This window comes from Protopterus annectens, chromosome 8.part1 (genome assembly GCF_019279795.1).
Source record: "Protopterus annectens isolate FY-2018-M chromosome 8.part1, PAN1.0, whole genome shotgun sequence".
Classification (NCBI taxonomy): Eukaryota; Metazoa; Chordata; order Ceratodontiformes; family Protopteridae; genus Protopterus; species Protopterus annectens.
In genome coordinates this window covers 467,154,429-467,166,478 of record NC_056742.1, presented here as the reverse complement: position 1 = coordinate 467,166,478, position 12,050 = coordinate 467,154,429, and the positions used below count along the sequence as shown (strand labels likewise).

The following is a 12,050-nucleotide window of genomic DNA, read 5'->3' as shown; positions in this document are numbered from 1 at the left end:
CCTAAGCCTTTTCTTGTTCCCTATGTCTTAACTGCTCTGCTGGACACCTTTTGAACTACTTCCATGGCTCTGGATTCCTAACCTCCTGCCCCTAGACTTTTCGACTACTTCCATGGGTCCAGATTCCTAACCTCCTGCCCCTAGCCTGACCATTTTTAGAAAGTGCGTGAGGCTTTCAAGTTTCTTTATAAGCGTCCATCTTCTAACCCATCTGTGGTCTGTGTCTCTGCTTATAAGCTTCCCACCATTTGCCATCTTTCAAGCTTCTTCCCTCTGACAAAGACATTCGAGCTAGAGAGAGGCTGTGGAAGAAAGTCTGTACTTCTGCCACCCTGGCATTTCATGCCATAAACTTTCAAACTCGCATGACAAGATATATTTTATCCCTTTTGTTTCAGCTGGGGGAAGGGGTTCTGTCTGACCTGCCTAATTCTGAGGCCAAGTCCACTTATGCTCTTTCTTTGGTGGGATCCACTTCTCAAGTGGCTTGTCACTCCATTAAGTGCAGCTACAATACTGCTGATGCATCCCTAAGAGCTGCTGTTTCAGGCTCTGTCATGAAATGGTATTCTTGGCTTTGTCGTCAGGCTTTGCCTGATGATTTTAAGGCTAGGATTCTTGATGCTGCTTTGGATAATCAGCATTTCTTTGGTGCTGCAGTGGTTGATTTATTCAGGACCTTACAAGACCAAGGCAAGGTCATGGAGGATCTTAAGTAGAATTTTCTCTCTCTCATTCCTAAATTTATTTATTTCATATTTGATTACTGGGAAAGTCCAACTGGACAACATGTCCATTTTCAGCGGAGGCCCGGGAAGAAAAGCTCCACACAGACAAATGACATTTCAGAGGAAATATCCTGTTAAAACTGCTTTTGCTTGTTGACAACCTCATAAACCCTCCTAGACGTGTTTTTTCTGACAAACTCACTCAGACACCTAGGCCTCAAAAACCTTCTTTTCAGGACAAATCTGCCTTCCGCTGACATTCTGCCCTCATTTCCTTTCAGCCAGGTTCCTTATTACTCAGACTTTCTCTACCACCCCCTGTTTGGCAGCAGAATCCTTCAGACTCATGGGTCCTCTCAATTATTCGTCAAAGCTTCTTTATGGTCTGAAAGTTCCTTCCACACTTTTTGGGCATTCCCAATCCCCTCAAGACAAAATTCCCCATTTTTCAGGGGTACAGCAGGATTTACTGGATCAAAGCACCATTCAGTCCATTCCAGAAGTCCTAAGGGGGTACAGGGTTTTATTCTAGGATGTTTCTAATCCCCAGAAAGGCGGGATCCTGGAGACCTGTTCTAGACCTTTCCTTTCTGAATACTTTTCTCGTAGTAAGAACGGCGCAGTGGTGCAGCTGTAGTGTTGTCGCCTCAAAGCAAGAGGTTCAGTTCTCAGCTGGAGTGCCTTCACTGTGAAGTCTACATGTTCTTCCTACGTTCGTGTGGGTTTCCACTCACATTGCAAAGACATGCATCTGAGCATTTCTCCCGGGCCTCTGCTGAAAATTGGCTTCATTCCAAGTTGGACTTTCCCCATTTAACAAATGTTAAATAAAATAAAAATAAATAAATAAATAGGTACCCATGTTCAGAATGCTTTCCTCCAGATACTGTTTGCGGTCTTGCTACCTCAGGCCTTTTTGGTTTCTCAGGGTCTGAAGTATGACAATCATCATATTCTCATTCACCCACTTTTCAGGAAGTTTATGAGTTTCTCTTTTTCTTTCTCTCATTTCCAGTCCTCTGCTTTGCCTTTTGGTCTTTGCACTGCTCCAAAGATCTTCACCAAGTGCCTGGCTCCAGGTATTGCTTTCTGCAGGCTTCAAGTAATACAAATATTTCCTTATCTGGGCAACCTGGTTCTTAAGGCTCCATCTCATTCCACTTTCCTGCAGGACCTGCATTCTGCCAGACTCCTGTTGCACAATTTGGGATTCACCATCAATCTCCTTGTTCCCCTCTCAGGATCACATTTCTCTGAATTGCAAGATGCAAACTGTTACAATAGTCCATGGTTCTGTCTCTAACAACCTACTTCCAGTCTCTGCTTCATCATTGTCTCAAGTTTGCCATGGAATTTTGAGGGCTCTGCTGTTCATGACCTTGACCATCCCCTTGTTCCCTTTTGCCAAGCTTCATATAAGGAAGTTTCAGTGGTACCTGTTGACGGTGTGTCTTCAGCATTGCCTCCCTCTGGAATTTCTACTCCCCCTACTCCCTTGTGACAAACTTGAGCTTCATTGGTAGATTCAGCATATATCCCTCAACCCAGGTGACCCTTTCCAGCCTCCTACTCAATCTCAGGAGCTATTTTCAAATGCCTGAGATCAGGGGTGGAGGGCTGCTTCTGGCAGTATGAGTGTTCAAGGTCTCTGGGCCCCCTTATTAGCAGCTGGATAACATCAAAGAAGTGTGGGTACTTATCCAGGCCTTCCACTCTCTTTGGTTCCCAGGCCCTTTGATTCTATACAGACAACACCACGGTCATGTGGTACATCAAAAACCAGGGGAACACAAGGCCATATCTGCTTTGCATGCTACCCTTTAGGCCTAGGATCTAGCTGTCAAACTGCAGGTTTTTCTTCAGCTGGTTTACATTCCTTCAGAACAAAACCAGGTGGCAGACTCTCAGAGCAGGTCCATGGCACGGCCTAATAAATAGATGCTTCACAAAGAGGTGTTTCTGGACATTGTTCATCAATGGGACATTCCTCAAGTAGATTTTTTATTTGCCTCTCCTGTGTATACACAGCTTCCTCACTTCTGTTCCAGAACCACAAGTCCTCTGGCTGGGAAGGTGGACACCGTGTCATTTTCCTGGAACGGAATGTTCCTTTATGCCCCTCCTCCTCTTTCTCTTCTTCTCAGGGTCCTACTCAAGATCAAACAGCACTCTGCAGGAGTCTTATTGGTTACTCCTTTTTGGCCCAAACAGCACTGGTTCCTGCACTTCTTGTATCTGGCCGGGGCAATCATCACAAGTTACATCACCAAATAGATTTCTCACACAAGACAAAGGGTCTTTCCTTCACTCTCATCTGTCAGTTCTACAGTTGATACTTTGGGTGATGCAATTTTAATGCCCTTTTGACACCTCACCTGTTTTCTGAGGACATGGTAGGGGTTCTGCAGGAGGCCAGGAAACCAAATACCAGAAAGTTATATATATCCAAATGGAAGAGATTTTCTTTTTGGTGTTTTAAACTTCACCAGGATCCCTTTTCAGTGGGAGTCCCTTTGTGTTGTCTTTTACTTTTATGAAGTGGTCCATCCTGGCTTAGCATATTCTTCTGTCAAAGCTCACTTGTCAACAATTTCTGCCTGTATGTCTTTGAATCTACCGATGGCCTCTCATTTTGAGAAAGGTGTCCTTCACATCGGGCCTCCAAGAAAGCCTGTCCCTTCTTCTTGGGACTTTAATTTTGTTCTTGAGAAATTGACCCAGGATTCTTTTGAGCCTGCTGCTGCTGCTTCTTGTTTGCAACATTGCACCTGGAAGACTGTTTTATTTGTTGCCTTCACCTCTACCAAGATAGTCTCTGAACTCCAAGCCTTGATGGTGGTTTCCCCTTTTAGATCTTTCATAGGAGTAGAGTGTATCTGCATACTAATTCTTCTTTTATGCCCAATGTGGTAATCCTTCTTTTATACCCAAGGTGGTCAATGAGATGTCCCTTAATCAGTGTACCCAGCTTCCTTCTTTTTTTTTTTTCCTTTTTCTGCAATCTGCTAGTGAGAAGGTTCTATACACCTTGGATCTTCATCAACAGCTCAGGTATTATTTAAGACAAGATGATGGCCTTACACAAATCTGAACAAGGTTTTGTTTCTTTTCATGCTACAAGTTTGGGTTTGGCAGTTTCTAAGCAAACCATCTCCCCCTGGATTTCAAAGGCCATTTCTTTTTGCTATTCCTTTCATGACAAACTGTTTTCTGCCTCTGTGTGGGTCCATTCCTGCAGGGTGGTGACCTCCTGTAGGGTTTATTCAAGGGTTTGGACAACAGTTCCATCCTTGAAACTGATGCATTGTCTTCTGAGCACACCTTCACTAAACATTGCAAGTTGGATGTTATTTCTAGAGCCAGAATGGGTTTTGCCAAGGTTGTCCTTCATGGGTTTGTGGGGGCCTTCTCCATGCCTTCTCCTCCAATTCCTTACAGAAGCTTTTGTACTCTCTGTCATTAGTTATGATTACTGCAACAGTGATATGGAAGGACATAGTACAGTTGTGTAAAATCATACCATAACAGTAGATGTCCTATATGTCCTTCTCTTCACTGTTGCTGTATTCAGTCCCTCCCTCCTGCCCCCTTTTCTTCCTTTTTTCTCTTTTGAACATCTGACTGGCCAAGGGGTCTTTGCCTTTCTCCTTTGGCATCTCATCTTTTCCTAGATGTACATGAGCTCTCCTTTTTCCTGGGGGTGGCTGTAGTTTTCCTGAGGCGCTTCAGTTCTGAGTTTACAGTGTCTGTACCCTGACATAGGGAACATATGTCTGATGTACAACACTGATAACAGTTGAAGGCTTTGGTATACTGGCTAGATGCAGGACTATTCTTGGCAGGAGATTCCACTGGTTATGAATACTGCAACAGTGGTGAGCACATCTTATGTTATGTTAATATTTTAAACAACCTTAGTTTCTGTGTGTTTCAGTTGCAAATGAACTTTATTTTTTTGAAGTTACAGAATTCGTAAGTATGGATCTTGTCCTTCTGATAGGGAGCCTAAAATTCATCTGTGCGTCACTCCTCCTCGACAACACTCTTAACATCATATACACCTGTGCTTGCACACTTACATATACTCACTTCCAATTAAGCCACACTGGCTTGCTACCTCCTTCAGTGTACACTCACTAGGAAATGTAAACAGTCATTTAAAATAGCAAATGTAGTCACTACCATTCTTTTGTAATATTTTGTCTACAGATATTGTAAGATATTATTATGTTCATGTAACCCTATATGAATTATTGTGATAGATTCTTGTATATGTCTACCTCTAAACATTTGTATTTCTTTATACTTATTTCATATTGTATTGTTCTTGATTTGTTTTCTTCTTGTCAGACGTGGAGCTTTTCTGCCCGGACATCCACTGAAAATAGACCTGGTCCAGTTGGATTTTTTTCCCGGTTAACAAATGTAAAATAAAATACAATAAATAAAAATAAATAAATAAGTAGCCATTGAGGTGACACTAAACAGTGATATAATATAGTTGACAGTGACAACTAGATGCATCATTTACTCTAACAAATGTTGTGAAAACTGTTCTAACGCAGATAATGCAAATAACTAGCTAAACAGAAAGCTGGGTTAAAATAACAGGCAGCAGGTAGAAAGCAAATAACTTGTTACAGTTCAAAACAGCATCTTTCTTCTTTTCCCTTTCCTGAATTTCAACTGTGCCTGCTTACAAACGATTGCCGATTATCATCTTTCCTGACTTCAGGTTCTACGATTAATACTGTAACAGCTGATTTTTTTGATTATATGATTTTGTGGGCCTCATTAAACTACGAGTGTGTCAGTTAAGAAAGTGTATGTAATCTGTAGGTTGATGTGATAGCATAGAGAACCTTGGATATAACCCTGTATTAGAATACTTACATTCCAGTATAAATATCCGTCATGTCATTAACAAATTGTGTGGGGTTGATCTTCATGACAAGTAGCCTACCATCTTGGAGAAGAGGAGGAGTTTAATTTGATGGTTGTGACTGGTTGTGTGTTTCAGCTTCATTATTTAAAACCGTCGGATATTTGTTTGTTCTTTTCATACTCACATGAAGGCATTTCATCTGTGGTGCCAGGAATATTCTATTTGCAAAATAAATAAGTATTAAAGCATGTGTTTAAGTTCACCCTTGTTGTTTTTATTGTTCATTTATCAATTATGTAGGAAGTATAATTTGAGAACTGAAAGCAGAAGTTTACCATGTGACGACTGGAATCCATGCCCACTTAGATCTGTCAGAATTGCATCAAGCACCAAGCAGAGGCAGTGAATCATTTATAACAGTCATTTGTACAATATGTTCACAATATCCCTGCTGAGAATTTACTATCTCTTTTATGTGACCCTGACATCAATCATGTTAATGTATTAGAGGGGCCAGCTCAGTCTCTGCAGGATAACGTCTGAATGTTGTTCAAACCAGACTCTGCTCAGTTTCTCTTCATATTCATGCATCAAAGAACAGGGAACTGCTCCATCACTAGTTTGGAAACATCACTCAGCCAGTTGACTATAATGTAAGCTAAACTACAGTACTTCACAGCAGCGGCTTCTTCCCAGTTGCTGTAGCAGTCTGTAGTACTGCCTGTTGAGGACTTCTGGAAACTACAGTCCTGTGGACTACCTGCATCCTTGGCCTGATGGGAACTTCAGTAGTAAGCAATGAGCATGCTTGGCATTTCACTAAAGTCAATATTTCTTTTATAAAATAATAATGAAATGAAATAGAACCATCAACCTGTTGTCTCAAAATTCAATATGGCTAGGTCACTAATACTAGCATTATACTTAGAGGCAAAATTTGTTAAAATTTCCTTACTAGCAGTTAACTGGGTCTGTTAGTTTAATTAGTTTAATTTTAATAGTATACCCTGACAAATATACTTAATGCTTTGATTGGCACACTGAATGACTTAATTGTGTTAATTTATATACCATAGAAAACTCCAGCTCTTCCATCACTTATCATGACTTGAATACTAAGCCAGTTTTAGAGGAATGTCTTTGAGACAGAAAAGTAAGCATAACTCAGAATGATGCAGTATCCCAAACTGGAACAAAAAGCTGTTAAAATACTTTAGTTTCTGAACAAAATAAATAAAAAACTCAGTGTGTTCATTGCATGCATTTCAAGTAATGTTCAGCAGGAGGCTTGATATTTAAAGGAAACCAGAGTAACAGCTGATTTTTTTGATTATATGATTTTGTGGGCCTCATTAAACTACGAGTGTGTCAGTTAAGAAAGTGTATGTAATCTGTAGGTTGATGTGATAGCATAGAGAACCTTGGATATAACCCTGTATTAGAATACTTACATTCCAGTATAAATATCCGTCATGTCATTAACAAATTGTGTGGGGTTGATCTTCATGACAAGTAGCCTACCATCTTGGAGAAGAGGAGGAGTTTAATTTGATGGTTGTGACTGGTTGTGTGTTTCAGCTTCATTATTTAAAACCGTCGGATATTTGTTTGTTCTTTTCATACTCACATGAAGGCATTTCATCTGTGGTGCCAGGAATATTCTATTTGCAAAATAAATAAGTATTAAAGCATGTGTTTAAGTTCACCCTTGTTGTTTTTATTGTTCATTTATCAATTATGTAGGAAGTATAATTTGAGAACTGAAAGCAGAAGTTTACCATGTGACGACTGGAATCCATGCCCACTTAGATCTGTCAGAATTGCATCAAGCACCAAGCAGAGGCAGTGAATCATTTATAACAGTCATTTGTACAATATGTTCACAATATCCCTGCTGAGAATTTACTATCTCTTTTATGTGACCCTGACATCAATCATGTTAATGTATTAGAGGGCCAGCTCAGTCTCTGCAGGATAACGTCTGAATGTTGTTCAAACCAGACTCTGCTCAGTTTCTCTTCATATTCATGCATCAAAGAACAGGGAACTGCTCCATCACTAGTTTGGAAACATCACTCAGCCAGTTGACTATAATGTAAGCTAAACTACAGTACTTCACAGCAGCGGCTTCTTCCCAGTTGCTGTAGCAGTCTGTAGTACTGCCTATTGAGGACTTCTGGAAACTACAGTCCTGTGGACTACCTGCATCCTTGGCCTGATGGGAACTTCAGTAGTAAGCAATGAGCATGCTTGGCATTTCACTAAAGTCAATATTTCTTTTATAAAATAATAATGAAATGAAATAGAACCATCAACCTGTTGTCTCAAAATTCAATATGGCTAGGTCACTAATACTAGCATTATACTTAGAGGCAAAATTTGTTAAAATTTCCTTACTAGCAGTTAACTGGGTCTGTTAGTTTAATTAGTTTAATTTTAATAGTATACCCTGACAAATATACTTAATGCTTTGATTGGCACACTGAATGACTTAATTGTGTTAATTTATATACCATAGAAAACTCCAGCTCTTCCATCACTTATCATGACTTGAATACTAAGCCAGTTTTAGAGGAATGTCTTTGAGACAGAAAAGTAAGCATAACTCAGAATGATGCAGTATCCCAAACTGGAACAAAAAGCTGTTAAAATACTTTAGTTTCTGAACAAAATAAATAAAAAACTCAGTGTGTTCATTGCATGCATTTCAAGTAATGTTCAGCAGGAGGCTTGATATTTAAAGGAAACCAGAGTCTAGGCCAGGAAGCACGGTCATTAAGGGCTTAGAGTTGTAACTTTGAAAATCTGTGATGGAATATCTGTCTAACATATGTTTAGCATGTGACAAAAAAATGTATGCATCTTTTGTACATTTATATTGCACTTAGAAGTGGACTTATGTGTTCTTTTTTGTTTCAGCTGTACTTAAAACTCATCCGTAAGTCTGCATTGGTTTCTACCTCCTTCCAGATACTGAAAAGCAGAGATCATAAAAGGGCAAAAATCACTCAAAGTACAACTGCTTACAATTTTTTTTCTATCTCCGGGATCACCATCTTCTTAGTAAGAGGCACTCAGTCCTCCAAGATGTACAATTTTGATGATGTGCTGTCTAAGTTGTGTTTGTGTCACCAGCTGGTTATTGTCCTAGAAAATTGACTGAAGTGTTTTGAGCAGCATAGAATGAGAAGTTGACCATCAGTACAATTATGCAAGCCTGGGCCAGTGGAATGCAGACATGTTTAAGCACTGATAACAGAGAGACCGATACCTCTATAGAATTTCCTGATGCTCGAGGCAGTCAGCTTCCATGTATAGCTCTGCCATTTGGCTGTGGTCAAGCTTTTTTATCAGGATTCTTATTGATTCGTAAATGCAAACTTTAAGTAGTGAAGACATCCCTTTAGACCTCTGACCCCCAGAAGGTCCATGAGGATAATGAACAGGAATTTTCAGAGAGGTGGCAACAGAGGAGGGTAACCTGGAATGTGAATGACACACATTACAACAGGAGGATGGGGACAGAACCACAGTAAAGGAGTTAGTCAACGTTTCTGTTATTAAGAATGATAGTGACAATTTAAAAAATTTTAACTACAATGATGTCGAAGTTAACAACAAATGAGTCAACCTGTTTGAGAAAGGCCTAACTTTTCTTCCCGATAGAAAAGCCAAAATTGAAAATGCATTGATCAACTTTAAATTATTTGCTACGAAGTTGAATTTGTTTATATTTTTCTAACACTAATTTTAGTACCTACAGTTTATCTAGACCAAGTACCTTTTTAATTCACCCCTGCGTCCCACTGTGTGTTTGAGAAAATACATGAGTGTGACATTAGAAAAATTGTGCAAGGTAACAAGTATAGGAGGCCAAATCTTACGAAGGATGAAAAAGTTTTATTAAATCATAGTATCAAGGATAGACAAATTAGGTTACTGAAACCAGACAAAGGTGGCAGCATGGTCGTTATGAATTTTAATGACTATATTCATAAAATGTTTACCATTTTATACACTAACACAAACAAAAAGGTGTCAGTCAGTCAAAGGAAGATAACATGTAGATGCTTTGTTACAAGAGTTGTTGACACAGGATCAAGTTACAAAACATGAATTTGATGTGTTGAATGTATATACACCAAGAACTCCTATTTTTGGTATTCCTAAGACACATAAGGATTTGTATGATGCACCTCCTCATCCAATAGTTGATGCCAAATCCTCCAAAACAAGTTATTTGGCCAAATTTACAGATGCAAAACTCAAAAATTTGACAACTAACATTAAGTACCTGTTCACAGACTTATGAGATTTTTTTAAGTAGAATTAGACTCTTTCTATAAGGACCAATTCATTTTGCAAGCATAGACATCAAGGATCTATTTTCTGTGATTCCACATGAACTAGGTGTAGAGTGGTTTTACCAGTTTTTATGTACGAACACTCAATTTGTACATAAAGACGTATTAGTTCTTAGGAACATGATGGAATTTATTCTTACCAATAACTATATTTTTTGAAGGACAACTGTTATGACAAAAAACAGGTGTGGTTGTGGAGGCAGCCTGTGCCCCCATTTTCTCTAATTTAGTGATAGCTTACTGGGAACAGAATTATATATTTAATTCTTCTTTCAAAGCTTCATGTTCCCTATATGGTCGTTTTTTTGGATGTCATCATCATATTTTTAGACAAGCAGTTGATACATTAAAGGAATTTTTTGAATACATTAATGGTATCACTGAATTTTTTAAATTCACCATGAACCAGGATGAACTACTTAGATGTATTCATTTTTAAAAACAGGGAACTGAATAAATTTGAATCAACAATTTTTAGAAGATCCACATATTCTAACCCTTTGTTGTACTTCTGTTGTTGGCACCCACGTTTTCAAAAAAAGCCTTGGTAAAAGGACAGACGGTGCATTTAGCGAGGATGGTTTCCCAAGACAAGGTTTTTTTTATGACAGATGTGAAAAACTGTGTGAGATGCTGGTTAAAAGGGGTTATCCTGTGACCTTAATTATGAAAGGCAAAGCAAAATTTCTCATTCCCTTTTGGGTAAAAATGAATTTGTCTTTCGCAGAGATGAGCAGTATGAGGGAAGGCTCAGGTCGAATTGAACCTGTATCTTAACATTTAATATAGACTTTCAGGCTATCAAAAAGGTCATTTGTAAGAACTGGGGCATTTTTTTCTATTGACAATGACTTAATGCAGACAGGAGAAGCACCAAGGTTATATACAAGAAGAATATATGTTTTATGTTTTAAGAACCTTCTTGAGAGGTACAAGGAAGTTTGCATCTCCCCAGGTATGAGAACCTATGGATGTTGCAACCAATATCACAACATTTTGGAAGGTAGTACATTATTTACTGAGGGATATGGTGAGGTGCTTATCACACATAAGTAACACTGTTTAAATAGAAGAGTAGTTTCTGTTTCCCTGTGCACAAGCTGCCCCGGTTTTTATATAGGAAAAGCCGAAAGGGCTTTAAAAGCCAGAATTTATCAGCATTTATATGACATTATAAAAGGGGGGGGGGGCGAAAGAAACGCCATTTTCAAACATATTACAAACAACACTAGACATATGTTTAAATTCTCTGTAATAGATAATGTTTTCATAGATGAAAAACATGGATCATGGAAGGACTGGATTGAGGTAAAAGAACTGAAATGGCAATTAAAGACCAACGCCACCAGTAAATATGGTTTAAAATGAAATGGTTTCTATCAGCAGTGTTTTAAGATGGAAGGCAGTATTGTAAAATTGTGGATTTTAATAATATTTATTGAAAGGAAGTGTTTATACCACGTTTTGTAACAAATATGTTCAAGAATCACGTTCATAGACATGTTATGTTATTTAATGTGCAACATCCAAGGCTCCTAGTAGTTTTTAAAAAAGATTAATATTTTTAAAAGAACAACAGTTTTAGTTTTATATTTAGTTTTTAAAGTTTTTTTAGACAAAATGTTTAATACAAATTACATGCATCTGAATGGATTTTCATGTGCTTGTCACTTTAAGTTAACAAGATGGGTGGAGATAAGTTTATATAAGGACAGAAATGGTGTAAGCATTTATTCTGATGAAGTCCCATCATCAGGAGTGAAAGCACTCAATGAGTTTTCAATGAGATTTATTTTTACAAATGTTCTTGGTTTTAAATGGTGTTTTTATCATCCTTGGAATAAAACAAATTAACTGGAGAGCCTTCTGTCACTTCTTTCTTTGATATGGAGTTTTGGTTTTGCTCTTTGTTGTGGTTTGGTTCCATTTCTGGTTCAGCTGTACTTGAAACTTATCCGTAAGTCTGCATTGGTTTCTAATACCATCCAGATACTGAAATCTGAGATCATAAAAGGGCAAAAATCATTCAAAGTACAACTGCTTACAATTTTTTTTTCTATCTCCGGGATCACC

At 38.5% G+C, this 12,050-nt stretch overlaps 1 long non-coding RNA gene across 1 annotated transcript in view; it reads left to right on the top strand.

Moving 5' to 3' along the window:
* Nucleotides 1–11,836, top strand: part of LOC122810407 — a 126,409-nt gene extending 114,573 nt beyond the window's left edge. The window contains exon 3 of the long non-coding RNA XR_006366098.1: nucleotides 8,533–11,836. This is a non-coding gene — a long non-coding RNA (uncharacterized LOC122810407). The remainder of the gene's footprint in view (nucleotides 1–8,532) is intronic.
* Nucleotides 11,837–12,050: the final 214 nt, after the last annotated feature.